The 25,710-nt window shown below is 41.2% G+C and overlaps 1 long non-coding RNA gene across 1 annotated transcript; it reads right to left on the bottom strand.

Moving 5' to 3' along the window:
- Nucleotides 1-22,350: 22,350 nt before the first annotated feature.
- Nucleotides 22,351-24,657, bottom strand: LOC116718802 (uncharacterized). Its single transcript, XR_004338997.1, has 2 exons — nucleotides 23,813-24,657; nucleotides 22,351-23,754 (listed from the first exon to the last, which is right to left on the bottom strand). It is a non-coding gene; the product is annotated as an uncharacterized LOC116718802 (long non-coding RNA).
- Nucleotides 24,658-25,710: the final 1,053 nt, after the last annotated feature.

The raw sequence follows: 25,710 nt of genomic DNA, 5'->3' as shown, positions 1-25,710 counted from the left end.
ATGTAAACTGTCATCTAATAAAATCTTTTGTTAAAGTGAACTATTTTTATTCACTTTATTATTGACTTTATTATTGACTTAATTTAATATTGATTATACTTTTTTATTATCAATTGACATGATTCCCATTTTTATAACCTGTCATTTCTATTAATTTCTCATATTTTTTAAATGTACTTTTATCATAATGTTTGCAACTTCTGGACTGTGTTTCATGTTAAAATTATGCTGATTATCAGATGGATGCATTTACTTTCTCTCTTCATATTTCCCAGTTGCCAACTGTGAAAAGTGCACTCCTGGTTGGACTTGGTACGACGGTCGATGTTTCCATTTTGTGAAAGTTAAAATGTCCTGGGCTAAAGCTGAGGTACAACAGATGTGATGGTCACAGCAGATTTCAAAAAAATGTAAATTTATTGATATAACACAATAAGATTCACCAACAACAAGGTTACAGAAACTGATTTCCGTTAAACAAATAGAACCATAATTTCTAAAGGTCGATATTCAGCTGCACCAACTGTCTCACTGCACAGAGGAAAGTTTAAACCTGTGTTGCCTTTTTCAGATATTCTGCCTCTCATTGGGTGGACATCTGGCCTCAATGCGCAGTACAAATGAGTACAACTTCATCAGAGAGCTTATCGTCACTGAATCTGGAAGAGACACACAAACTTGGGTTGGAGGTTTTGATTCAGCAGAGGTGAGATTTTAAAACCATATAAATAACTCTGTTTGGTTGATCACTTTTTATGTCAAGATGCATTTCTCATGGCACTTTTTGTAAATGCTTTGAGACGACCTTTGTTGTGAATATTTGTTATATAAATAAACTGAATTGAATTGAACAGGTGTTCCTAATAAAGTGGTCAGTTCAGTCAACTTGAACTAACAAACTTGGTTCTGTTGGAGTTTCTGGTTCACATTTTCTCTGAGTGACAGAAGTCTATGTTGATTCTGTGTGATTTGTTTGCATAGGAACTTAAAAATAAGATGTTCTTTCAGGAAGGCACCTGGATGTGGAGTGATGGTTCCAAGTTTATGTTTCATCACTGGGGCCTCGGTGAACCAAGCAATAGCGGTGGAAACCAAAACTGCATGGACATCAACTTTGCAGGTATTTATTACTGGGAAATGATTACTTGTAATTTTATTCAAGTAATGATATTATATTTTTATAATATCTTTGTGTCTGGTGGCTTAGTAAGTAGGAGTTTGTCCTGTAATCGGTGGGTTCCTGGTTCGAACCCCCACTCCATTCATGTCTGTTGTGTTTTTGGGCAAGACACTTCATCTGCCCTGCATGCTTTCTGCAACTGATCCAATCATGTCCAAGTCTTTGTCAAAGGTTTGCAGTCAGGATTTGTCTCTTTGTCTCTTTACAGGACGAGACCATGTGAATGATAATGTCTGTGGCGTGTTGCTCCCCTTCGTCTGTGCCAGACACGTCAAAGCTCTTCATGTCATTTAATCTGAAATGCCCATATGGCTTTCCTACTGGTCATGTCACTTCCCCCTGGATGTCAAGCCTTGATGACATCACTGCTGGAAGAACCTGATTTCACTTCAGTTGATCATTTAAATAAATATTTTCTTTCTATGAAATCTGATTGATTTAATTATAGGATTTAAAATATGTAAAAATTCCAATTAAGCAGCAACTTATAAATTAATTGGTAATAGTTCTAAATCTCAGCTATAACTTTATGCTGAAAATCATCAGAATATCAGTGCATCAGTATAGTAATAACAATCTATGAAATATGAACAGTTTTCATAAACTCTGTACCACCTGTTTTGAACAAATTCACTAGTGTCACAAATATTTTACACCTAATGAAACCTTGTAAAAATGTTTGTCATCATAAACCTCTGAAACACCAGAGCATCTTTAGTTAAAAATCTGTTGACCCAACCAGAATACTGCAGATGGGTCGTTATTAGGTTTTACAGCAGGACGATGATCCAAAACACACATGAATACAGACATTTTTCAGCAGACGGAGAATCAACTTCCTAACGCTGGAGATATGAGTTTAATTATGCTTGTTTTTAGTAGGCCTCAGTTTAGGTTCGATTTATACTCATGGTTTAATCAATATACAACTTAGTCAGTAGGGCTTTTTTCTTTACATATAATAATCATGATTTGATTAGAATCAGTCTATGTAGCGCAGTGTTTTATAGTACATCAGTTTAAGAGTTTAAGTAATCTATTCATCTGAAAAATGTTTCTAGTTCATTATAATCAAAGAAGTAGAAAACTAATCAGAAAATATTGAGTGTAATAGTTGTCTTAGTGTTGAAATTGCTCATGTCTGTTATAGGAGTTTAAAGATATTATATGAATCAAATCAATCAAAATCTGCTGTTTAATGTAGTAATGCACTGGGTCAAAGGAGAGTTCAGGAAAGCTCTGTGCAGACTCAGCAGCTAGTTTGGAGCTGTTTGAACAGATGAAAGTAAATTCTGTCCCACGCTCTTTGAGTAGAAAATGTTTCTGCATTGAATAGCACATCCATTTTTCTTAGCTTGGGAAAACTATGGTAAGGAGGTGTGAGAGGATGGCTTGGATAGAGGATAGATTCATTCTGTGACCTTTGGTAGAATTGTTTTCTTATAAAATGACACCTGCATTGGATCCGGGCAGAAGTCTCCCGCGTTGCCTACGTGCAGCAGATTTCTGCTGGGATGTAGGATGAGTCCACCTCTAAACGATAACATCAGAAAGCAAAAACACACCTTGATGTACTTTGATATAAAAGTAACTGAGCTAAGACAGTTAGTTTAGATCACTGATGTGGGACTGTTTTTTTCCTGGGTCGCACAGCGCTCTCTGGAGAAATGTCTTCATATTTTGCATTTTTCTAAGGTAATTAATGCTTTCTTTTAGATTTGGTTTCTAATGGCCATGTTGAGACATTACATGACTTATCGTGCAGCATTACTGTCCATTGAGTCAGGAATATCAGTGGTCAGAAAAATACCACAATCACGGAAAAATCAGAAAAAAGGACACAATGTTTAGCGGTTCAAAGCTACGACAGCCATAGACACAGCGCCTTGCGAAAGTATTCAACCCCCTTGAACTTTTCAACCTTTTTCCACTTTTCAGGCTTCAAACATAAAGACCTAACTGTCAGGATCTGTGTTTTTCTGTGTGTTTATTTAGAGTTTTCTGTGTCTCTGAGTCTCCGTGTTGTCCTGTCTCCCTTTGATTAGTCCCCAGGTGTTTCTCGTTCCCTGATTACCTCCTGTGTATTTAGTGTCACCTGTGTGTCTGTGTCTTTGTCGGGTCCTTGTCGTGTGTCTAAGCAAGTCGTGTGTTGTCGTTTGTCCTCGTATGTCCTGTTGCTACCAGTGCTGAGCCTCTGCCTTCCGCTCTGCTGTGCTGCCAGGATTTTGGACTGTTTTTTGGATTTGTTTGCACCTCGTTCTAATGATTAAATCTCCATTATCATCTCATCCTGGGTCTGCTGCGTCTGCCTCACCATTCACATCACCGCACTTCCATCCATCCATCCATCTTCTTCCGCTTATCCGGGGTCGGGTTGCGGGGGTAGCAGCTTCAGAAGGGAGGCCCAGACTTCCCTCTCCCCGGTCACTTCTTCCAGCTCTTCCGGGGGAATCCCGAGGCGTTCCCAGGCCAGCCGAGAGACATAGTCCCTCCAGCGTGTCCTGGGTCTTCCCTGGGGCCTCCTCCCGGTGGGACGTGCCCGGAACACCTCACCAGGGAGGCGTCCAGGAGGCATCCTGACCAGATGCCCGAGCCACCTCAACTGGCTCCTCTCGATGTGAAGGAGCAGCGACTCTACTCTGAGTCCCTCCCGGATGACTGAGCTTCTCACCCTATCTCTAAGGGAGAGCCCAGCCACCCTACGGAGAAAACCCATTTCGGCCGCTTGTATCCGCGATCTCGTTCTTTCGGTCATGACCCAAAGCTCATGACCATAGATGAGGGTGGGAACGTAGATCGACCGGTAAATCAAGAGCTTCGCTTTTTGGCTCAGCTCTCTCTTCACCACGACGGACCGGTACAGCGCCCGCTTAACGGCAGACGCTGCACCAATCCGCCTGTCGACCTCCCGGTCAGCAGCACACCATCCCCACTATAAACAGTGTTGGTGCTGTACTGCTTCCCCCCCCGAGACGCCGGATGGTGGACCAGAATCGCCTCGAAGCCGTATGGAAGTCTTTCTCCATGGCCTCTCCAAACTCCTCCCACGCCCGAGTTTTTGCCTCAGCAACCACCCGAGCTGCATGTCGCTTCGCCCGCCGGTACCCATCAGCTGCTTCCGGAGTCCCACAGGCCAAAAAGGTCCGATAGGACTCCTTCTTCAGCCTGACGGCATCCCTCACCGAAGGTGTCCACCAACGGGTTCGAGGGTTGCCGCCGCGACAGGCACCGACAACCTTGTGGCCACAGCTCCGATCGGCCGCCTCGACAATGGAGGCACGGAACACGGTCCACTCAGACTCCATGTCCCCCACCTCCCCCGGGACGTGTTCGAAGTTTTGCCGGAGATGGGAGTTAAAGCTCCGTCTCACAGGGGATTCCGCCAGACGTTCCCAGAAGACCCTCACAACACTGTTTGGGCCTGCCAGGTCTGACCGGCTTCCTCCCCCACCACCTGGAGCCAACTCACCACCAGGTAGTGGTCAGTGGACAACTCCGCACCTCTCTTCACCCGAGTGTCCAAGACATACGGCCGCAGATCCGATGAAACGATGACAAAGTCGATCATCGAACTGCTGCCTAGGGTGTCCTGGTGCCAAGTGCGCATATGGACACCCTTATGCTTGAACATGGTGTTCATTATGGACAATCCATGACGAGCACAGAAGTCCAACAACAGAACACCGCTTGAGTTCAGATCGGGGGGGCCGTTCCTCCCAACCACGCCCCTCCAGGTCTCACTGTCATTGCCCACGTGAGCGTTGAAGTCCCCCAGCAGAACAAGGGAGTCCCCAGGAGGAGCACTCTCCAGTACCCCCTCTAAGGACTCCAAGAAGGGTGGGTAATCTGAACTGTTCGTTCGGCCCGTAAGCACAAACGACAGTCAGGACCCGTCCCCCCACCTGTAGGCGGAGGGAGGCTACCCTCTCACTCACCGGGGTAAACCCCAACGTACAGGCGCCGAGATGGGGAGCAACAAGTATGCCCACTCCTGCCCGACGCCTCTCACCCTGGGCAACTCCAGAGTGGAAGTATGTCCAGCCCCTCTCAAGGAGACTGGTTCCAGAACCAGAGCCATGTGTCGAGGTGAGACCGACTATTTCTAGTCGGAACCTCTCGACCTCACACACTAGCTCCAGCTCCTTCCCCACCAGAGAGGTGACATTCCACGTCCCAAGAGCTTCTGCAACCGAGGATCGGACCGCCAGGGTCCCCTCCCTTGGCCGCCACCCATCACACAATGCACCCGACCCCTTTGGCCCCTCCCACGGGTGGTGGGCCCATGGGAGGGGGGGCCCATGTTTCCTCTTCGGGCTGAGCCCGGCCGGGCTCCATGGGTAAAAGCCCGGCCACCAGGCGCTCGCCATCGTGCCCCCCCTCCAGGCCTGGCTCCAGAGTGGGGCCCCGGTGACCCGCGTCCGGGCGAGGGAACACCAAGTCCAAGGTTTTCATTCATCATTGGGGTCTTCGGGCTGAGCTTTGTCTGGTCCCTCACCTAGGACCTGTCTGCCTTGGGTGACCCTACCAGGGGCATGAAGCCCCAGACAGCATAGCTCCTAGGATCATTGGGGACACTCAAACCCCTCCACCACGATAAGGTGGCAGCCCAAGGAGAGGCATCACCGCACTTCATGACACTAAAATTGTTACTATTTTGTGAAGAATCAACAAGTAGGACACAATTGTGAGGTAGAACAAAATTTATTGGATAAGCAGGTCCCAGGTACTGCTGTGGAGAATTTAAAGCCGGATTTGGATACAAAAAGATTTCCCACGCTTTAAACATCTCAAGGAGCACTGAGCAAGTGATCATATTGAAATGGAAGGAGTATCAGACCAAATCCACCAAGACCCGGCCGTCCCTCTAAACTTTCTTCTGGAACAAGGAGAAGAAAGATCAGAGATGCAGCCAAGAGGCATATGATCACTCTGGAAGAACTGCAGAGATCAACTGCTGAGGCGGGAGAGTCTGTCCATAGGACAACAATCAGTGGTACACTGCACAAATCTGACCTTTATGGAAGAGCTGCAAGAAGAAAGCCATTTCTCAAAGATATCCAAAAATGTCTGGTTTAAAATTTGCCACAAGTGATGTGGGAGACACAGCAAACATGTGGAAGAAGGAGCTCTGGTCAGATAAAACCAAAATCAAACTTTTTGGTCACAATCCAAAACGAAAGACAGCTCATCACCCTGAACACACCATCCCCACTGTCCATCATGGTTTGGGCCTGCTTTTCTTCAGCAGGGACAGGGAAGATGGTTAAAATTGATGGGAAGCTGGATGGAGCCAAATACAGAACCATTCTGGACGAAAACCTGTTAGAGTCTGCAAAAGACCTGAGACTGGGATGGAGATTTACCTTCCAACAAGACGAAGATGCCAAACATAAAGCAAAACCTACAATTCAATGGTTCACAAATAAACGTATCCAGGTGTTAGAATGGCCAAGTCAAAGTCCAGACCTGAATCCAATCGAGAATCTGTGGAAAGAGCTTAAAACTGCTGTTCACAAGCGTTCTCCATCCAACCTCACTGAGCTCCAGATGTTCTGCAAGGAAGAATGGGCAAGAATTTCAGTCTCTTGGTGTGTAAAACTGATAGAGACAAAACCAAACAACTTGCAGCTGTAATCGCAACAAAAGGTGGCACTACAGAGTATTAACGCAAGAGGGCCGAATAATATTGCAGCCCCCACTTTGCAGCTTTTTATTTGTTAAAAAGTTTAAAATACCTAATAAATTTTGTTCCACCTCATGATTGTGTCCCACTTGTTGTTGGTTCTTCACAAAATAATAAACATTTTAGATCTTTATGTCTGGAGGCTGAAAAGCGGCAAAAGGTTGAATACTTTCGCAAGGCACTGTAACAATGTTCAAGGGTTTCACATTTAACAGGTGAGAAAAAAGTTTTCATTTAAAGAAAATATTGAAAAAGTGCACAGTACATCAGTTATGGTAGCCTAACTGTTGCTAATCTACTATTGACTCTGATAACCTACAGTATATGCTGCACAGTTTGGTGTGTTTTGGTTTTGTTAGCACTGAAATAAGACAATCCACACACCAACTCATTATGTAGAGCAGGTGTTTAAATCAGCTAATCAACCACCGCAGGTGGTCAGGAGAAAACTAATCACAATTTAGACAGCAAGCCTGACAGCATAATGTAACGGACTAGATGTTCTGTTTTGGTGTTTCAGGTACATATTGTGTGGGAAATGTTTGCTTTTTGGTATCGCTTTCCCCTCATACGTTTGAATGTAATCTCTGCTCTATCTGCTCGTTGAGCTGTTGTCTGTCGGTTTCCCATGGCAACAGATCAGCGTTTAGGATAATGCTGACAGAGTGAGAAAAGGCAGAATGAAAGTGGGTTTGCCTAGTTTTGTTCTTCACCTGTTTATCAGCTTTATTGTGGCACACTGCAGTCACTGCAATTTCTTAAACAAACGACAAAAACTGAACTTATTCCCTCCTTTGTATGTAGAGCATGGCGATGTTTATAACAGTCATCAAACTGTGGCTCCTACAGCATATTTAAGACAAAATGGTTGAACAATATAAGAAAAATTTGTCCTTTCTTGCATCTTGATAGAACTAACAGAAAGAATCATCTCTAGACCTCTGTGACAGGATTGTCTTGAGACATAAATCTAGAGAAGGATCCAGAACCTGCCCTGTTTTTAACACAGGAGGACTGAAGCTGGTTTTTGAGTCTTCAGGATGGCCGAATGCTCTTGTCCTCTGCCACAGAGTCCTTCTGGCATGACAGATCCCACTTCTGACACCAAGAATGTGTTGAAATATGAAGCAGTAATTTGTTCAATGATTAATGGAGAGGCTGTTATGCTGCCATCTGCTGTGTCTTCTGAGTACTGCAGTTGTATTGTACCGTTCTGAGAAAGACAATAAATGAACGCACGTTGAAACGCCTGTTCTCTTCAGGTTATGGGCCCAGAGCGTCGCAAAAAGTTCTGTAAGTGAAGTTTTTTGAGTCAGATAGACGGAATTGTGGGATTCACAATGGATGATAAGATGTTTATCGACAAGCTGAGCGGACCAGAGAACTGGGCAACGTGGAAGTTTCAGATGGAGCATTTGCTAAAAGCTAAAGGACTATGGGGTAGTGATGGTGAGATGAAGCCTCATGAGGCATTGAACCACTTGAGCCAACTGGTTCAGAAAGGGTTCATTTCTTGAGGCTTCATGTGCACACGAAACCACCTACTGGCCAGGTGTATAATCACAGCCAGCTGTATCTTAACAGGTGTGATGCATTGAATTTTTGTCTATTATGGCTCTTGGGAATGACGTCACAAAAGGTGTAGGACGAAATCATTTGTCTACATAAATTATGTATACACATATGTGTATAATAAAATATTGTTTGAATGTATTCTCTGTGTGTAATTATTCCCAAAATAGTAGTGTCATGTGATATGGCATGTTGTGTAATAATGTTTTTCTGTGACTCTAGAAAAATGGCCTGGGCTTAATCAGGCAGAGGACAGTGAAAGTGCTTGTGGAACTAGGGAGGGGGTAGTGAATAGGCTAATGCTTGTGTAACTTGGATGATTTCATGCATTTTTATTAAGAAACAACAATTTCTCCACAGTTTTTGGTTTCAAACGATTTCTCTTTTTTGACACTACATGGATGAGGTGTTATTATTGTACCCCAACTCCTTAGGAGCACAATAAACACCTCACCTTTACAGAAAATAACAAACAGTGAAAAATACAGTTCCTCATAAGCAAACATAATGCATCTGCAAATGTTCAGTTCACCTTACCTTGTTAGGGCTTATCAAATCAAAATGTTCCCACATAGGGGAAATCCTCCTCTTTCTCGCTGGCTCCATCCATCCATCCATCCATCCATCCATCCATCCATCCATCCCCTAAACTCTCCAAACACCAAACTAACTGTCTCAAACTAAATAACCACTATCCAAACTCTGCTATCCAAACTATCAAAACTCTATCCACTCTCTCAACTGACCGCAACTCGCCTACAACAACCCACATTTTGAATGGAGCCTGTGGGGTTTCTAAAGCTGTCAAACCCCGCGCCAAACATCTGAGCCACTTCCCGAAGCAGTCACGTGGTACAGCCGGGCAGCGAGGCTTCGGACGTCATCGTCTTCGGCTCCTCCCCTAAATGAAGCAAGCCTCGATACGCGCCTCGAAGCCTCGGCACATCACGTAACATCACTACTATGGGGCATGCTAACGGAGACGGATATGCTAACTCCGGACGCTAGCGCACAAGCTCAGGAAGAATTCGAGAGACGGAGAGAAAGAGCATTTTCCATGTTAGTGCTAAATGTGAGTACACCCCAGTTGTATTTAATAACAAGCTGTCAAACTCCAAAAGAGGCTTGGGACATGCTAAAAGGACATTTTGAGAGAGACACTTTAGCAAATAAACTGTTCTTGAAGAAGAAATATTTCAGATGTGAAATGAAAGAAAAGGACAGCTTAAATGACCATTTAAAACGAATGAAGGAACTGACTGATCAGCTAAGAGCAATAGGTGCTGTAATTGAAGAGGAAGATCAGATTGTAACACTCCTGGGTAGCTTACCACCAAGCTATGCTACGATTGTCACTGCTCTAGAAACAAAGATGGACAATTTGACATTGCGGTTTGTTCAGCAAGCATTAATCAATGAAGAGCAAAAAAGAGTCAATGTTAATGATGTCTACAGTGCTGCTACGTCAGGTGGTGCATTAGCCATGTCAACACAAGTTCACAGAGAAATGCAGGACCATTCAAAAGTAGGGGGAGCTGAAAGACAGAGTTCATGGAGATGTTACAAGTGTGGCAAAGAAGGACACATAAAGCGTAACTGTCCAAGCTGGGAAAAACAAATCAAAAATCACAAAGCCAAAAATGCGGTATGTGAAAATGAAGAAGACCCATCTGAGAGTGCCTTTGTTGCAGAAAATGCAAATCTAACTGAAGGACCAGTACAAGATGAGTGGTTGATTGATTCTGGAGCATCAAAACACATGACCTGTGACAAAGAAATCCTTCAAAACTACCAGCAGTTTTCAAAAACACAGTCTGTAAAACTGGGTGATGGCAGGGTGGTGGAAGCTCAAGGATTTGGCATTGTTAAATTGAACATGACCTTCAAAATAAGTGATGCTAAACCTGCCACAATGTATGATGTGTTATACGTCCCAAAGTTGTCTGGAAATCTTTTTTCAGTGGGAGCTGCTACAAGAAAAGGAAATACAGTGCAGTTCAAAAACTCTCGGTGCTACATACGCGGCAAGGATGGAACTCTTCAAGGAATGGGAACACAAAGATCTGATGGACTGTATCAGTTGGATATTAAAGGATCTACGCCGGTCTGTCATAGTGCATCAAGTGCATCAGTAACAACTAATCTGTGGCATCAGCGCTTAGGTCACACCACCAAACTAAAGAAACTAGAAGCTCTGGTGAATGGAGTGAAATTCTCTACAGACAAAGAACTTTCTTTCTGTGAAGCCTGTGTGGAAGGAAAGCTCACAAGACAGTAAGGCAGTGGGAAAAATCCGTTCCAGACGTAAGCTGCAACTGATCCATAGTGATGTCTGTGGACCCATGCAGACTGAATCCATCGGTGGGTCAAAATACTTTGTAACCTTCATTGATGACTTTTCTCGCTGTTGTAAGGTTTACTTCATGAAACAAAAAAGTGAAGTCTTAAGCAAATTCAAGGAATTTGAGAGAACATTCTCCAATGAGTGTGGACACAAAGTTGCAAGACTGAGATCAGATAATGGTGGGGAGTACATTTCAAGTGAGCATGTTGTCACATACTAAGCTACCAAAGATGCACTGGGCTGAAGAAGCAGCAACAGCAGCCTACATACAAAACAGATTGCCAACATCTGTTCTGAAGCAAGAGACACCCTACCAACGATGGTCTGGTAAAAAACCTGACATGAACCATGTGAGAGTGTTTGGTTGTGTTGCTTGTGCACATGTTCCAGATGCTGAAAGATGAAAACTTGACAAGAAAGCTGTAAAGCTCAGGTTTGTGGGATATGCAAACAACGCAAAAGGATATCATCTGTTTGATGAAGAAAAAAGAAGAATTCTGATTCGAAAGGATGTCATCTTTAATGAGTCGGACTTTGACTGGAAACAGAAGGAGGAAGTTTCCTGTCCAGAGAAAGAGGTGATTACCATCACAGAAGAAAAGGAAACAACTGATGATGACGTCACTGTCGATGAAACTATTAAAAGAGGAAGCAGAATCAGAAAGGCTCCAAAGAGATATGGATATGACGAGTTTGCAGATATGGTGACTGTTGATCATTGTGCTAATGTGTGTTCTGTCATGGAGCCAATCACACTGAAAGAAGCATTAAAGAGTCCAAATGCAAAAGAATGGCAAGAAGCGGCTGATTTGGAATACCAGTCACTGGAAGAAAATGAAACATGGGACCTGGTGGATCTACCAAAGGACAAAGAGGTCATTGGATCAAGATGGGTGTTCAAAGTCAAGCATCAAAGTGATGGAGAAGTGGAGCGATACAAGTGCAGACTTGTTGCCAAAGGCTACTCACAGCTCTATGGTGCTGACTACTATGAAACGTTTTCGCCTGTAGTACGTTTTAGCTCAATTCGTACGTTATTGTCCTTTGCCATCCAGAATAACCTACATGTACATCAAATGGATGTTGTCACTGCATTCTTAAATGGACACCTGGAGGAAGAAATATACATGGAACAACCTGAGGGATACATCAAACCAGGTCAGGAGCATCTTGTATGCAAACTAAAAAAATCAATCTACGGATTAAAACAGTCTCCTCGTTGTTGGAACAAAGAGTTCACAAAATTCATGATGGATCTTGGATTTAAGCAGAGCACCTCAGATCCCTGTGTGTTTGTGAGGTCATCACAGGAGCTGGAGATGATTGCAGTTTATGTAGATGATCTGATGCTGATTACAGAGTCAACTGAAAGCATGGATGAGTTAAAACAGACTCTCCAAGAGCGCTACAAAATGAAGGACTTGGGTGAACTGTCCTACATCCTCGGCATCTCAGTTATTCAAGACAAAGCAAAAAACTGCATCTTTCTTCACCAGAAACAGTACATTGAAAATATTCTTCAGAAATATGGGATGGATAAAGCAAATCCTGTTGCAACCCCTGCTGACGTCAGTGTAAAGCTGAAAAAGGATGATGCTGTCAGTAATCCTGTCAATCCAAGCACATATCAGTCCATGGTTGGAAGTCTACTGTATGCGGCGATGACAACAAGACCAGACATAGCACAAGCAGTGAGTGCAGTGTCAAAGTTCAATGCAAATCCAAATACTGCACATCTGACTGCTGTGAAGAGGATTCTTCAATACCTGAAGGGAACTGTTAACCTTGCTCTAAAGTATGACTGTTCAGGGGACAAAGATTTGACTGGTTCTTCTGATGCTGACTGGGCTGGAGATCAAGACGACCGCCGTTCAACAACAGGCAACATATTTCTACTCAGCGGAGGAGCAGTGAGCTGGCTAAGCAAAAAACAAGCAACGGTTGCACTTTCAACAGCAGAAGCTGAGTATGTTGCTCTCAGTCAAGCAGCTCAAGAAGGAACCTGGCTGAGAAGATTACTGAACGATCTGGGTTTGGTCACAAAGCCCACAGTGATTCTGGAGGACAAACAAGGAGCCATTGCAATAGCAAAGAATCCGGTGGACCATTCAAGAACCAAGCACATAGATATTCGTTACCATTACATTCGTGAATGTGTGCAGAATGGTGAAGTCAAGTTAGAATATTGTCCAACCGATGACATGAAGGCAGATATCTTGACAAAGCCTCTTGCAAGACAGAAGTTTGAGTATTTTAGAAAAAAGATTGGACTTTTTCCAATGTAAATCTGTGATAGAATGTCTTGCTTTGTAGTTTTCATTATAAAGTTGACTATTTTTTGTTGAGTACAGCAAGACAAAAAGTAAACTATAAACAGAAAAGGACTAATACGTTAGTCTTGCAAGTTGAGTTAAAATTTATTTCAGCACTATCTTGTATCTTAATACCATTGTAAAAATTAAGTGGGAGTGTTGAAATATGAAGCAGTAATTTGTTCAATGATTAATGGAGAGGCTGTTATGCTGCCATCTGCTGTGTCTTCTGAGTACTGCAGTTGTATTGTACCGTTCTGAGAAAGACAATAAATGAACGCACGTTGAAACGCCTGTTCTCTTCAGAATGTGGTGGAAATTCCTTATCAAACAGCAAGAGAAACCACTCAAGAATTGATAAAGTTTCAACTTTATCTTTCAAGTGTTTTATTTGAAGGCAGTCAAAGGACTTTGAATCCAACAGAGTCTGGAAAAGCAGAGCAACATCTAACAGATACGTCCATTTTTAATACACTTCTGTTATCAGAGAGTACATTCCATACAAGAACACTGTTCTGGACAGAGAAGCAGAAGTGGCAACATCAGCCGGTTTGGTCCGGTTCTAATCAGTTCTTATGGTAAGTAACTCTTCACGCTACCAGGAAAACGTCCTTGGCCGAATCCTGGAAGATTCTGCAACAACTTGAACACTTTGTAAAAAAGTGACAAAAACGAGAACAGACAGTGACTTACTCAAAGATTTCCACTTCACAGACAAACAAACTGAAGGTATATAAAGTCTGTGTTTCCATCTCTGAGACATCCTGTGACCAGAAACTGCTGCTGGAACAGACTCTTCAACTAATCATCAAAACAAGGTGACATTTAAAGTCCTACTGCTCATCATGATGCTTTATGTCTTGATTGAGTTGATCAGCTTCTATGCACCACAAATCTGGAACAAACTGCCAGAATATTGCAGCTGAAACATTTAGTTCCTTTAAATCTTGACTGACACGTCACCTTTTAGAGTTGCTCTGAGAAAATCACTTGACTAAATGTAATGTTTCAATTGTTGACTGTGTGTTTTTATGACTGTGTGTTTTTGTGATGTAAGCACTTTGAAATGACTTTTTGCTGAAATCAAATAAAATTTGATTTTGATTTGTGACACTAATTATGAACTTTCCTAACGATTCTTTCTACAGATGGCTGCCGGTCTTGTCTTCACTCTGCTTCTTGGTCTGAGCTTTGGACTCTGGGATGGAGCTGATGTAAGTATGGAGAAGGACTTAAATGGAAAAGATGACTGGTATGCTGGGGTGAAAGTAGTTTTAAATTCTTGCTGGTACTATGAGAAAAATTATCAGTGGCTCATTGTGCAAACCAAAATAAATAAAGTCATAAATATTTTACTGTACTATAGGCTACCCGTATGGATAACACAGAAGGAGAAGCACTTCACAATGTGGAAAAGATATGTATTTTGGTTCTGCCATACAGGGTGGAAAGCAATTAATTCCATTTATATCAATTGCTGTAATACCAGTAAAACAACTTGTCTAATTTGTCCTTTAAGTTGTTTCCAAAACCCGAACTTTTAATTTTACTTGAATTTGTTTTGAGTGCAGTTACTCAGTTACATTTGAATTAATAACCATCAATGAGTAAAGATAAACATCAGAAAACACCAGAAACATTTTCTTTAATGAGCAGAACTTTGTTTTGCTCATCACAAAGTAACTGAAGTAAAATTTTAATGAGGCACATGACGCTTTTAATTTTAGTAACTACATATTTAAGTGCAATTTTAAAATCCAAAATAACTGTAGTTTTACTTGAGTAGCCTAATTTTTTTGTGCTATTTCCACTGGCATGTATTAACACTGATAATTTCATCTAGTAGCATCTGCAGTAACGTTTTATCTTCAGCATCGCTATCTTTTCTTTTGAACAAATGATAATTGTTTTCTGCACTTTTACCAGGTTTTTATTTCGCTTCAATTAAAAATTCACTGTCCCGCGGTGTTTTCCTGGTTTTTATTTTAAAGTCTAGACATGATAAACTATTTATTGTTTGTCTTGTCCCAGAGCAAGCAGCATTTTGTACGTTTGTATAGCACCTGTGTAAAGTGAAGAAACTTTGTTTTGTTGGGAATTTTATTCTAAAACTTTGGGTTTTCCATCCACAGGCATGTCAACTGGAAGGTGCGTGCTTCTTTTATTTTTGAAGTTTCTAACACCTAAAAGACAACAATATAAGATAAGAAACTTTTACATAGATCGGCTATATTGGGTCATCCTTTCAGCAAAAGTACAGGACTTAATTTCTTTACAAAGTAAATTAATAAATTGTTTAGTCAGTACATATTGTATAGAAACATCCCATCCCACAAGGTGGATAGGTCCCAGTAGTTTTTACAGAAGGCAGCTAGAAACGCTAAGAAGGCAAATTATTTTCTGAATAAAATATCTGAATCAGAACCAATAAATGTGTCATTTCAGAGGTTTTTCATCTGAATATATTTTGTAATAACTGTCATCTGATAAAATCTTTGGTTGAAGTACAGTATTTTTAGTTGACTATTGATTTAACATTGATTATGCTTTTTTCATAATTATTAATTGACATAATTCCCATTTTCATAAGCTGTAATTTGGATTAATTTATTATATTTTTAATGTATTTTTTACCATAATGTTTGATGAAGCTGAACCTCTTGACTGTGTTTGGTGTTGAAATGATGATGATCATCAGGTGGATGTATTTACTTTCTCTCTTAATATTTCCCAGTTGCCGACTGTGATGAGTGCACTCCTGGTTGGGCTTGGTACGACGGTCGATGTTTCCTGTATGTGAATGTCAAACAGTCCTGGGCTGATGCAGAGGTACAACAGATGTGATGGTCACAGCAGATTTGCTACATTAAAAAGAATGTAAATTTATTGATATAACACAATAAGATTCACCAACAACAAGGTTATAGAAACTGATTTCCGTTAAACAAATAGAACCATAATTTCTAAAGGTCGATATTCAGCTGCACCAACTGTCTCACTGCACAGAGGAAAGTTTAACCAGTGTTTGCCTTTTTCAGATATTGTGTCTCAAATTGGATGGAAATCTGGCCTCAGTGACCAGTAGAAATGAGTACGACTTCGTCAGAAACCTTATCTACAATGAAACTGGACAAAACACACAAACTTGGGTTGGAGCTCATGATTCAGTAGCGGTGAGAATTTAAAACCATATAAATAACTCTGTTTGGTTGATCACTTTTTATGTCAAGATGCATTTCTCATGGCACTTTTTGTAAATGCTTTGAGACGACCTTTGTTGTGAATTGTTGTTATATAAATAAACTGAATTGAATTGAACAGGTGTTCCTAATAAAGTGGTCAGTTCAGTCAAATACATTCCAGTTGATCCTGGTTATAACACGATGCAGTTAATTGCAGATTAGAATAGCAATTGGTCAACAGTTATCTCAGGAAACCCAGTTAGTTGTATTGAATAACTGACTATGCTAAACTCCCTCATGCTGAGGAAGCATGTGGCAACAGTGCAGAGGAATGAGAGGAGACCTCCAACAGAACCAGAACCTGCCTCTGTTTTCCACCGGCTGCTCTGACCAGCTGAGGGTTTTAAATATAAACGATCCAAACACAGTTCATGTTTTCTATAATGAGTGACAGAAGTCTAGGTTGGTTCTGTGTGATTTGTTTGCATAGGAACTTAAAACTAAATGTTCTTTCAGGAAGGCTACTGGATGTGGAGTGATGGTTCCAAGTTTTTGTTTGATCAGTGGTCCTACGGTCAGCCAAATAATTTTGGTGGAGTCGAACACTGCATGGACATCAACTTACATGGTATTAATTACTGGAAAATTACAATCTGTAATTTAATAATTTTGTATAAATGTATGTATCTGGTGGCTTAGTAAGTAGGAGTTTGTCCTGTAATCGGTGGGTTCCTGGTTCGAACCCCCACTCCATTCATGTCTGTTGTGTTTTTGGGCAAGACACTTCATCTGCCCTGCATGCTTTCTGCAACTGATCAAATCATGTCCAAGTCTTTGTCAAAGGTTTGCAGTCAGGATTTGTCTCTTTACAGGACGAGACCATGTGAATGATGATGTCTGTTCCAAGGAGCTTCCCTTCATCTGTGTCAGACCCCTGTACCCTTCTCATGCCTTTTAATCTGAAATGCCCATATGGCTTTCCTGCTGGTGATGTCACTTCCACCTGGATGTCAAGCCTCGATGACATCACTGCTGGAAGAACCTGATTTCACTTTATTTAAATAAATATTTTCTTTCTATGAAATCTGATTGATTTAATTATAGAATTTAAAATATGTCAAGATTCCAATTAAGCAGCAACTTATAAATTAATTGGAAATAGTTCTAAATCTCAGCTATAACTTTATGCTGAAAATCATCAGAATATCAGCGCATCAGTATAGTAATAACAATCTATGAAATATGAAGTTGTCATGAAATGGTGGTGTATGGTGGTGAGGAAAACGCAGCAGGCTCAGGATGAGATGAGATATGGCGGTTTAATAATAATCCATGAAATAAACACAGTCCAAAAACGGTCCAAAAGCCGGGCAGCACGGCCGAGCTGAAGCCAGGGCTCGACGCCGGTAGCAACCCGTAAACGAGGGACGAGAAAACAGACTGGGCACATGGAACGAACAAACGCCAAGAGCGGCAAATACCGACAAGGACCCGACAACGACACAGAGACACACAGGTGACACTAAATACACAAGAGGTAATCAGGGAACGAGAAACACCTGGGGACTAATCAAAGGGAGACAGGACAACACGGAGACTCAGATACACAGGAAAACACGGATCCTGACAGAACTTGACTTAATGCTGTGTTTTGATTGTTGATTCTATGTTGCTTTGTGTTTCTGTGTTTGTAATGATGTAAAGCACTTTGAAATGCCTTGCTGCTGAAATGTGCTATACAAATAAAATTTGATTGATTGATTAGCACCCCCACCCAAGCTATTGGAAACTTGGTGCTTCTAATTGATTTCAGCTTGTCTTCATGCAGACGTAGTCGTAGGTGGAGTGACAGTCACGTTTGGTGGTGTGGAAATATTGTAAAGTGATTTTTGTTGAATGTCACATTGATATATAATCATGAATTTACCTTATGTATGCGTATGGTGTGTGTGAGGGTTAAAATAAAGTATTTTTTGCATGAAACTTTTTCTATTTGTCTTAATAGGTGCACTCTACATATAAATTGAAAATTTATTCATTTTACACATTTGTACCAACCCCTGCGTCTACTTTTTACATAGATACTGTTCGGGTCAATTTGACCCGGCAGTCAGGTTAGTGCAAAAAAAGATTAAAAAATGTCCAATTTTAGCTTGGCAAGACATAAGGAAATACTTGAATATTCCCTCCTTTATCTCAATTAGATCCCCCCTGACTTTAAACCCAGACCTACCAACTTCTATTAGAAGTATTGGCCTATTGAACTGGTCTTGTTCTGGTCTGAATGATTTCTCTGATTTGTTGATTTCCGGTGCTATGAAATCATTTAATCAAATCAGGGACAAGAGCAACATTCCTCAGAAAGATTTTTATAAATATCTCCAGATTCGACATTTTATGGATTCATTATTTCGGTCCAATGCATTCCGTAGGGAACTGACAGACTTAGAAAATGTTCTGGTTTCCACCAATTCTCCTAAAGGTCTGATTTCCAAATTCTATGCATTCTTCCTCTGCTCTGTACCATCAAACTTTGACTCTGTCAAGCGCTTGTGGGAGCGTGATCTGGAGATGAAATTCAGCCCTTTAGATTGGCTTAAGATTTGCAATGGAACCTTTCCTCAATGCACTTCTATTTCTATACAAGAACAGAATTTCAAACTTTTCTATAGATCCTACTATACCCCTGTTCGTCTTCAGAGAATGTTCCCCAACCGTTCCAATCTGTGCTGCAAATGTTTGAGGCACAGAGGTACTTTTCTCCATCTATTCTGGTCATGTGATTTATGAAGGACCTTTTGGAGGGACGTACATTTGGTGATTGAAAAGGTTTTGGGTGTTCGCTTTTCTTTGTCTCCTGTGTTCTATCTTCTAAATGTTTCCCTCAATCATTTGGATGCACGTTCTAAATCCTTGTTTACAATTCTTCAATTTCTTGCCAAGAAATGTATTTTGTTACAATGGACTTCTCCTTCTGCCCCCACAGTAAATACGTGGCTCACACAGATATCTGTTATCCTTCCTTTGGAAAAGCTGACCCATGATCTTAATCACAAATCAGATACATTTTGACACTTTGGGGTCCCCTTGAGTCTTTTCTGCTTGGTCCCTAGGATTTTATTTTATTTTTATTTTTTATTATTATTATTTTGTTTTATAGCTCTATTTATTCTTGCCTGCTTTTGTTTCTCTGCTCTTGATGGCTGAGGGTTGACGTGGACTGGAGGAGAGGATTGACACCCTGTTTCTCGTGCATGTGGGGCATTTTGTTGTAGTTTTTTTTTTGTTTGTTTTTATGTGTGTATGTGTGTGGCGGCACAGGTTTCTTCTTTGTTCTTTATATTGTAACGAATCTAAAATTAATAGAAATAATATATATTAAAAAAAAAAGTCCAATTTTATATGTTTCCTTGCAGCTATGAACCATATTTCACCACACACACACAAACACAACATACAACACACATGCAAGCCCACTTTCTCACTATTCTCTTTACTTGACTAAGGAACTGCGAGAAAGCAGGTGTTCACACAACTTTTGACGGGAATCTTTTCTGTTCCTGTGGACAAACTCCACCCACTCTGAGTGACACTCAGCAGAAATGGAGGAAAACATAAATACTCTCTACATGACTCATTTGTCTTGATTTTAATCAGGGTTGAAAGTTTCTTTGTTTTATAGAGTATGGAAAGCACCTAAATAAGGAAAAAATAAAGGAAAACGGGAACAAGAGATATAAGGAAGCTGACGTCATTTTAAATGATCTTTTTAGTGTTTATGGAGGAAGATGACCTCACTGCATATTTGAGTGTTTATGGAGGGAAATTATCTCATTGTATTAATTTATGCACTTTGTGTGTGTTGGTGTGAGAAGTGTCAGGCCTGTGTGTGTATGCATGTGTCTTGGTACAGAAAGTGACAACAATGCAGATCTGTGTACTCATGTACCTATCTAACAGAACCATTGAGTTGTGTGTCTGAGTATGTGTGTTGCTGCAGCTGGGATCTGAGCTCTGTTATATATATATTTTTTGTTATTTTGTTTGTCTCAGTATTGTCTGTGTTGGCGGGTTGTGAATAAAATATGGAAGGAGAATGTGATGGAGCTGGGCAGACCCAGGGAATTGGAAACATTTGGGAAAGCAGATTATTAGCTTAGTTAACACAGTACTGGATGTACCAGAAGGGGGAAAAAGAAAAGAAAGAAAAGGAGGTGAGAGAGAATTTAGAGAAGCTAATTATTCAAGAAGGGAAACAGGTTACTGATGAAGTTCCATTAGGACCTTTGTTATGGGCCAGAGACCAGGGACGTGCTGAAAAATATGAGGAGGCAGGAAAAAATAAAGAGGGAGCTAGATTCTGGCAAAAGAATAAACTTAAAAAACAGAAAGAGATCCAGGAGAAAAATAGAAAGTACTGGTCAGAGCTGGCAGTGCTTTGGCAAGGGACTTCACATTTACAAAAGCATGGTGAATTTATTCAAAAAAGTCATGATCTTGAACCCCCTCCTTATAATTGTTCAACTCCTAGCTTGTATCCTGTTTTAACTGTTACAGGGGGTCCATGAGTCTTAGTTCAAACAATCCATTTACTTCAACTGGATCTCAGGGACCTTCTTTACCACAAACTCTGTCAGGTATCTCCAAGGGAACATCTAGTAGTCAGGGAGGCTATATACAGCCATTTCATGATAGAATAGAAAGAGAAAATGCCGTTGAGAGCACAACCATTTTACAAAATGTTGGGCCGCCATTTTTTCCAGTAATCCCTCCCGTTCCACCACTGCAGAGTGTTCCACCCAGAGGACCTCCCTCCAGGGAGTCCCCACCTCAACTGACTGGTAGTACAGCCCCTGTAATAGTGGAGGCTAATCTGCAGGGGCACTGGTTCCTAGATTCACTGATACAGCAGTTAACAGGGTTACAGAGTCAGCATTCAGCAGCATCACATGAAAAACCAATAGGAAGGGAATTGTCTAAGCACTCATTATCTTCAGGATGATTTAATAATAAGGATGAAAAGCTAGTTTTCAGGAATCCAGGGGATGAGGACACAGAGGAAAGGTATAGGGAAATTTCACCAATGGAGCATGAACCTGATGGGGGAGAACTGATAGAACAAGCTGAAGATGCAACTGAGCAAAAGTTAATGGAGTTTAATTCTGACAGGTGTTAAGGAAGAATAATTTATAAATTAACTTTGGAAAAAAGTTTCGCTCTCTCTTCCTCTAGATCCCAGGTACTCTCAGCGGGCGACGTGCGGCCACAAGGAAAAACAACAATGCGTGTTGACGTCACAGAATTACAGAGTTTAATCCCATACAAAGCAACGTATGACTCAACAACAAAACTGCAGAGGAACAGAGATATACATTCATTACCTTGAGACAGGAAAAAATAGAGAAAGAAAAAACAAAGAAAAGGCAAAGACGCGTCAAAGACAAGACAAAGACAAACAAAGACAGACAAGGACGCGTCTTTGGAGAGAGCTGATGCAAAAAAGCAAAATAGTGGCAGCTATCTGAATTATTACTCCTGTGCACGAACTCTTATACTGAAGGTGTGTCTTTCCTTTTTAATATATTCAATTAAGGCGTACCTCTGGTTGACCAACTGGAAGCTACCTTAGGCACTCAGAAAAACTTAGAACTCCCCCCAATTTACGCCAAAGATCAAAGGCCATTTGCTCTCCGGTAAAACAAAAGAGCCAACAGCTGCATCCTGGCCTTCTGGATTCTACGGTCATTTGGGTAAAGAAAAACATAAGATAAGATTTCACAGATACCTGTGAAATCCGAAGTCTCTCCCGTTATCTCTCCTCCAGGCTCAAGTGATACTGCCCTTCAGCAGATGCTAATTTTACGGCCTCCTGTGCTCTGATAACACAGCAGGAGCCCCAATTGAGAGATCCCCTCTGATCTGCATTTGGTTCCTGTAGTTTGAATACCTGCCCATCTGGTTTATTTTAAATCCTTAACACAAACCTGTTCAAAATTAAGAAATTTGTTCAAAATAAGAATGTTCAATATACCTTTTACACATGCCGTAAGATTAACTGTATTAAGCACTAAAAATAATCATTTTTCCTCAACAGTCCCCCTTTTGAGGTCTGAGACACACAGACCTCACAAAAAATTGATTAAGCCTTCTAATAGAGGAACCAAAAACTATGTAGTATACTAAAAAAAAAACTAAAAGAGTAGCCTAATTATATAACAGTCCCCCTATTTAAACAGTAAAAACTAAGAGTAAGAAATACCTATCATTTTAAAAATATGAAAAATCATAAAACTCAATTATCACAATACAACCAAAAACACAGTACAAACAACAGCCCAAAGTAGAAAATGCAAAAAATAAGACAACGATATATATATAAAAATTACTAAGAAATGCTCTGCAAACTTAAAAGACAATATTCGCCACAAAATTACAATTTGTCAAAAAATCATAAACACATAAAAATTACAAAATACTTTTTTTTTTTTTTCTTCTCAATTCAATGTCCTTTGATAGTCCCACAAAAAACAAAATATGAAGTCTTCGTCAGGAAATGATCAAAAAATACGCGCAAAAAAGAAACAGAAGTTCTTTTAGAGTTCGCAAAAACGAAAACACGCAATAAAAAGAGAAGTTAATGTTGATCCTCCTGTAGCCTGATCCTTCGTGTACCCGTCTTCCTCCTCGGTTGTAAACCTCAGGTTTCCACCTGAGCGTCCGTCGCTCACTGAAAATTGGATTATTATGCCAATATAACAGTGAGTTTTAAGGAGAGGGTGAAATCTCCTTTTCTCAATGAAAGGACATCGGAACAGGATTATTGTGCCTGTTCGAGCCTTTTAAGCCTTGAATTTCAGGAATATGAAGTGGTCGTGGCAGGAATCCCTGCTACACTCCCTCCTGGAACTGCAGATCCTCCTCGGTTCCTGGAAGTGCCTGGAGATGCTCCTCGTCCGAAGATTGAAGCTGCAGATCTTCTTGTATGTCTCGGAGCGCGCGTTGTGGCTCCTCGGCTGCTGTGCACTGACTCCAATGGAACCAGGTGTCTCCTTTCCCTTGTAGACGGACAGCATGAGACGTCCTCTCCACGACTCTGTATGGTCCGGTGAAGCGAGGTTCAGACCACTTTCTTTTGATGACCTTCAGGCGCACCCAGTCGATTCCTGGAACTGGTCCTGAGCCTAGACGTTCCTGTGTCGTCTGGTATTTTTGAACTTCCACTGCCAGGATCTGTCCGAGTCCGTGAGCTTCCTGAAGAACCTGGATTCTCATATTTGGAGGAAGAATTACTTTACCATTCAGTCCCCGCCAGAGTTTTCCACGGACCCTGACCATAGGAATGGCCTATAACATCTTTTGCAACTCAGTGTCCAAAATAACTTTACAATAAAAATGCAGCAAAAATAAACTCAAATCCACACAAACAGCGCTTTTCAAACACAACGTTCCACTCAGAGCAATCAGCACACACACACACAGAGCTCAGCAGATTCAAACACCACACTCCACGGCAGCAAGCTCAAAAAAATCGACACAAACAGAGAAATACAGAGAACACAAACACAGTTTCAGACAAATGTAAAAAACAGAGAGGAAAAAATAAAAAATAAGGCGCCGGCAACAAGAATGTAAGATGTATCATTTTCCCAACTGCACTCTTAGTCCTTAATTTTCTACCACAGAAAAAGGTGATACAACCTATTTTAGTCCTTTGTTTTCCACGAGTGATACAACTCGGTCCAATTATAAGTCCACTGGAGATGAGTCAAAATCTCCGGGCTGATTCAAGCCCAAACTACCTGAATACACAACTTCCAAAATTCTTTTTTAAAGAGGCCCAGGCATTGATCCTCCGGGAAAAGAACATAAATAAGAAACCCAGCTTTAGGACAGAGGTAACGTAAACTCCTTCTGCCTGGATCCGCCACTATCCCCTGTAATGTGTATTTATTCAAATTTCTAAACAACAGACTCTTTTAGGAAAAATCTATATACCTCTGTAGCTTCTAAACTATGTGTGGCCGCACACACCGACAACTATCAGCTCTGGCCCGGCCACACGGCGCTGCAGACGACCAAAAAGTAATTAAATAGTGTCTTACCGCACCGAACCGTCGGGCCGAAACAGATCGATCCGGGACGAACAGCCACCCGCCAAAATTCCAGAACCGGCACGAGCCCCCAAATGTTAAGGAAGAATAATTTATAAATTAACTTTGGAAAAAAGTTTCGCTCTCTCTTCCTCTAGATCCCAGGTACTCTCAGCGGGCGACGTGCGGCCACAAGGAAAAACAACAATGCGTGTTGACGTCACAGAATTACAGAGTTTAATCCCATACAAAGCAACGTATGACTCAACAACAAAACTGCAGAGGAACAGAGATATACATTCATTACCTTGAGACAGGAAAAAATAGAGAAAGAAAAAACAAAGAAAAGGCAAAGACGCGTCAAAGACAAGACAAAGACAAACAAAGACAGACAAAGACAGACAAGGACGCGTCTTTGGAGAGAGCTGATGCAAAAAAGCAAAATAGTGGCAGCTGTCTGAATTATTACTCCTGTGCACGAACTCTTATACTGAAGGTGTGTCTTTCCTTTTTAATATATTCAATTAAGGCGTACCTCTGGTTGACCAACTGGAAGCTACCTTAGGCACTCAGAAAAACTTAGAACTCCCCCCAATTTACGCCAAAGATCAAAGGCCATTTGCTCTCCGGTAAAACAAAAGAGCCAACAGCTGCATCCTGGCCTTCTGGATTCTACGGTCATTTGGGTAAAGAAAAACATAAGATAAGATTTCACAGATACCTGTGAAATCCGAAGTCTCTCCCGTTATCTCTCCTCCAGGCTCAAGTGATAATGCCCTTCAGCAGATGCTAATTTTACGGCCTCCTGTGCTCTGATAACACAGCAGGAGCCCCAATTGAGAGACCCCTTTGATCTGCATTTGGTTTCCTATAGTTTGAATACCTGCCCATCAATAGTTTATTTTAAATCCTTAACACAAACCTGTTCAAAATTAAGAAATTTGTTCAAAATAAGAATGTTCAATATACCTTTTACACATGCCGTAAGATTAACTGTATTAAGCACTAAAAATAATCATTTTTCCTCAACACAGGGAAGCAGAGACTGACGAGGAAAACTCCAGGACTAATCAAACAACACAAGACTTAAATTGTGATAAACAGAGAGGGAAAAAGCTTCGCCCCCTTTCAATTTCATTTGACTCTCCACGTCATTATAATTTATGATCTAGTCAAAAGCAAATGATTGCTGGGCAGTGGCCTTTGTTAGCTAGCGTTTATGGGGATAAATATAAGCCTTTTGCTTTTGGAGATGTGCAGGTCATTGTGGACAAATTGCCATCTATTGCAAGAAGTAGCACATTGTGGTTGGAAAAGCTAGATATTTTGACAAAAGGGCTAACCCTA

Source organism: Xiphophorus hellerii, chromosome 1, assembly GCF_003331165.1.
Source record: "Xiphophorus hellerii strain 12219 chromosome 1, Xiphophorus_hellerii-4.1, whole genome shotgun sequence".
Classification (NCBI taxonomy): Eukaryota; Metazoa; Chordata; class Actinopteri; order Cyprinodontiformes; family Poeciliidae; genus Xiphophorus; species Xiphophorus hellerii.
This window is presented reverse-complemented; position numbering and strand designations above follow the sequence as displayed.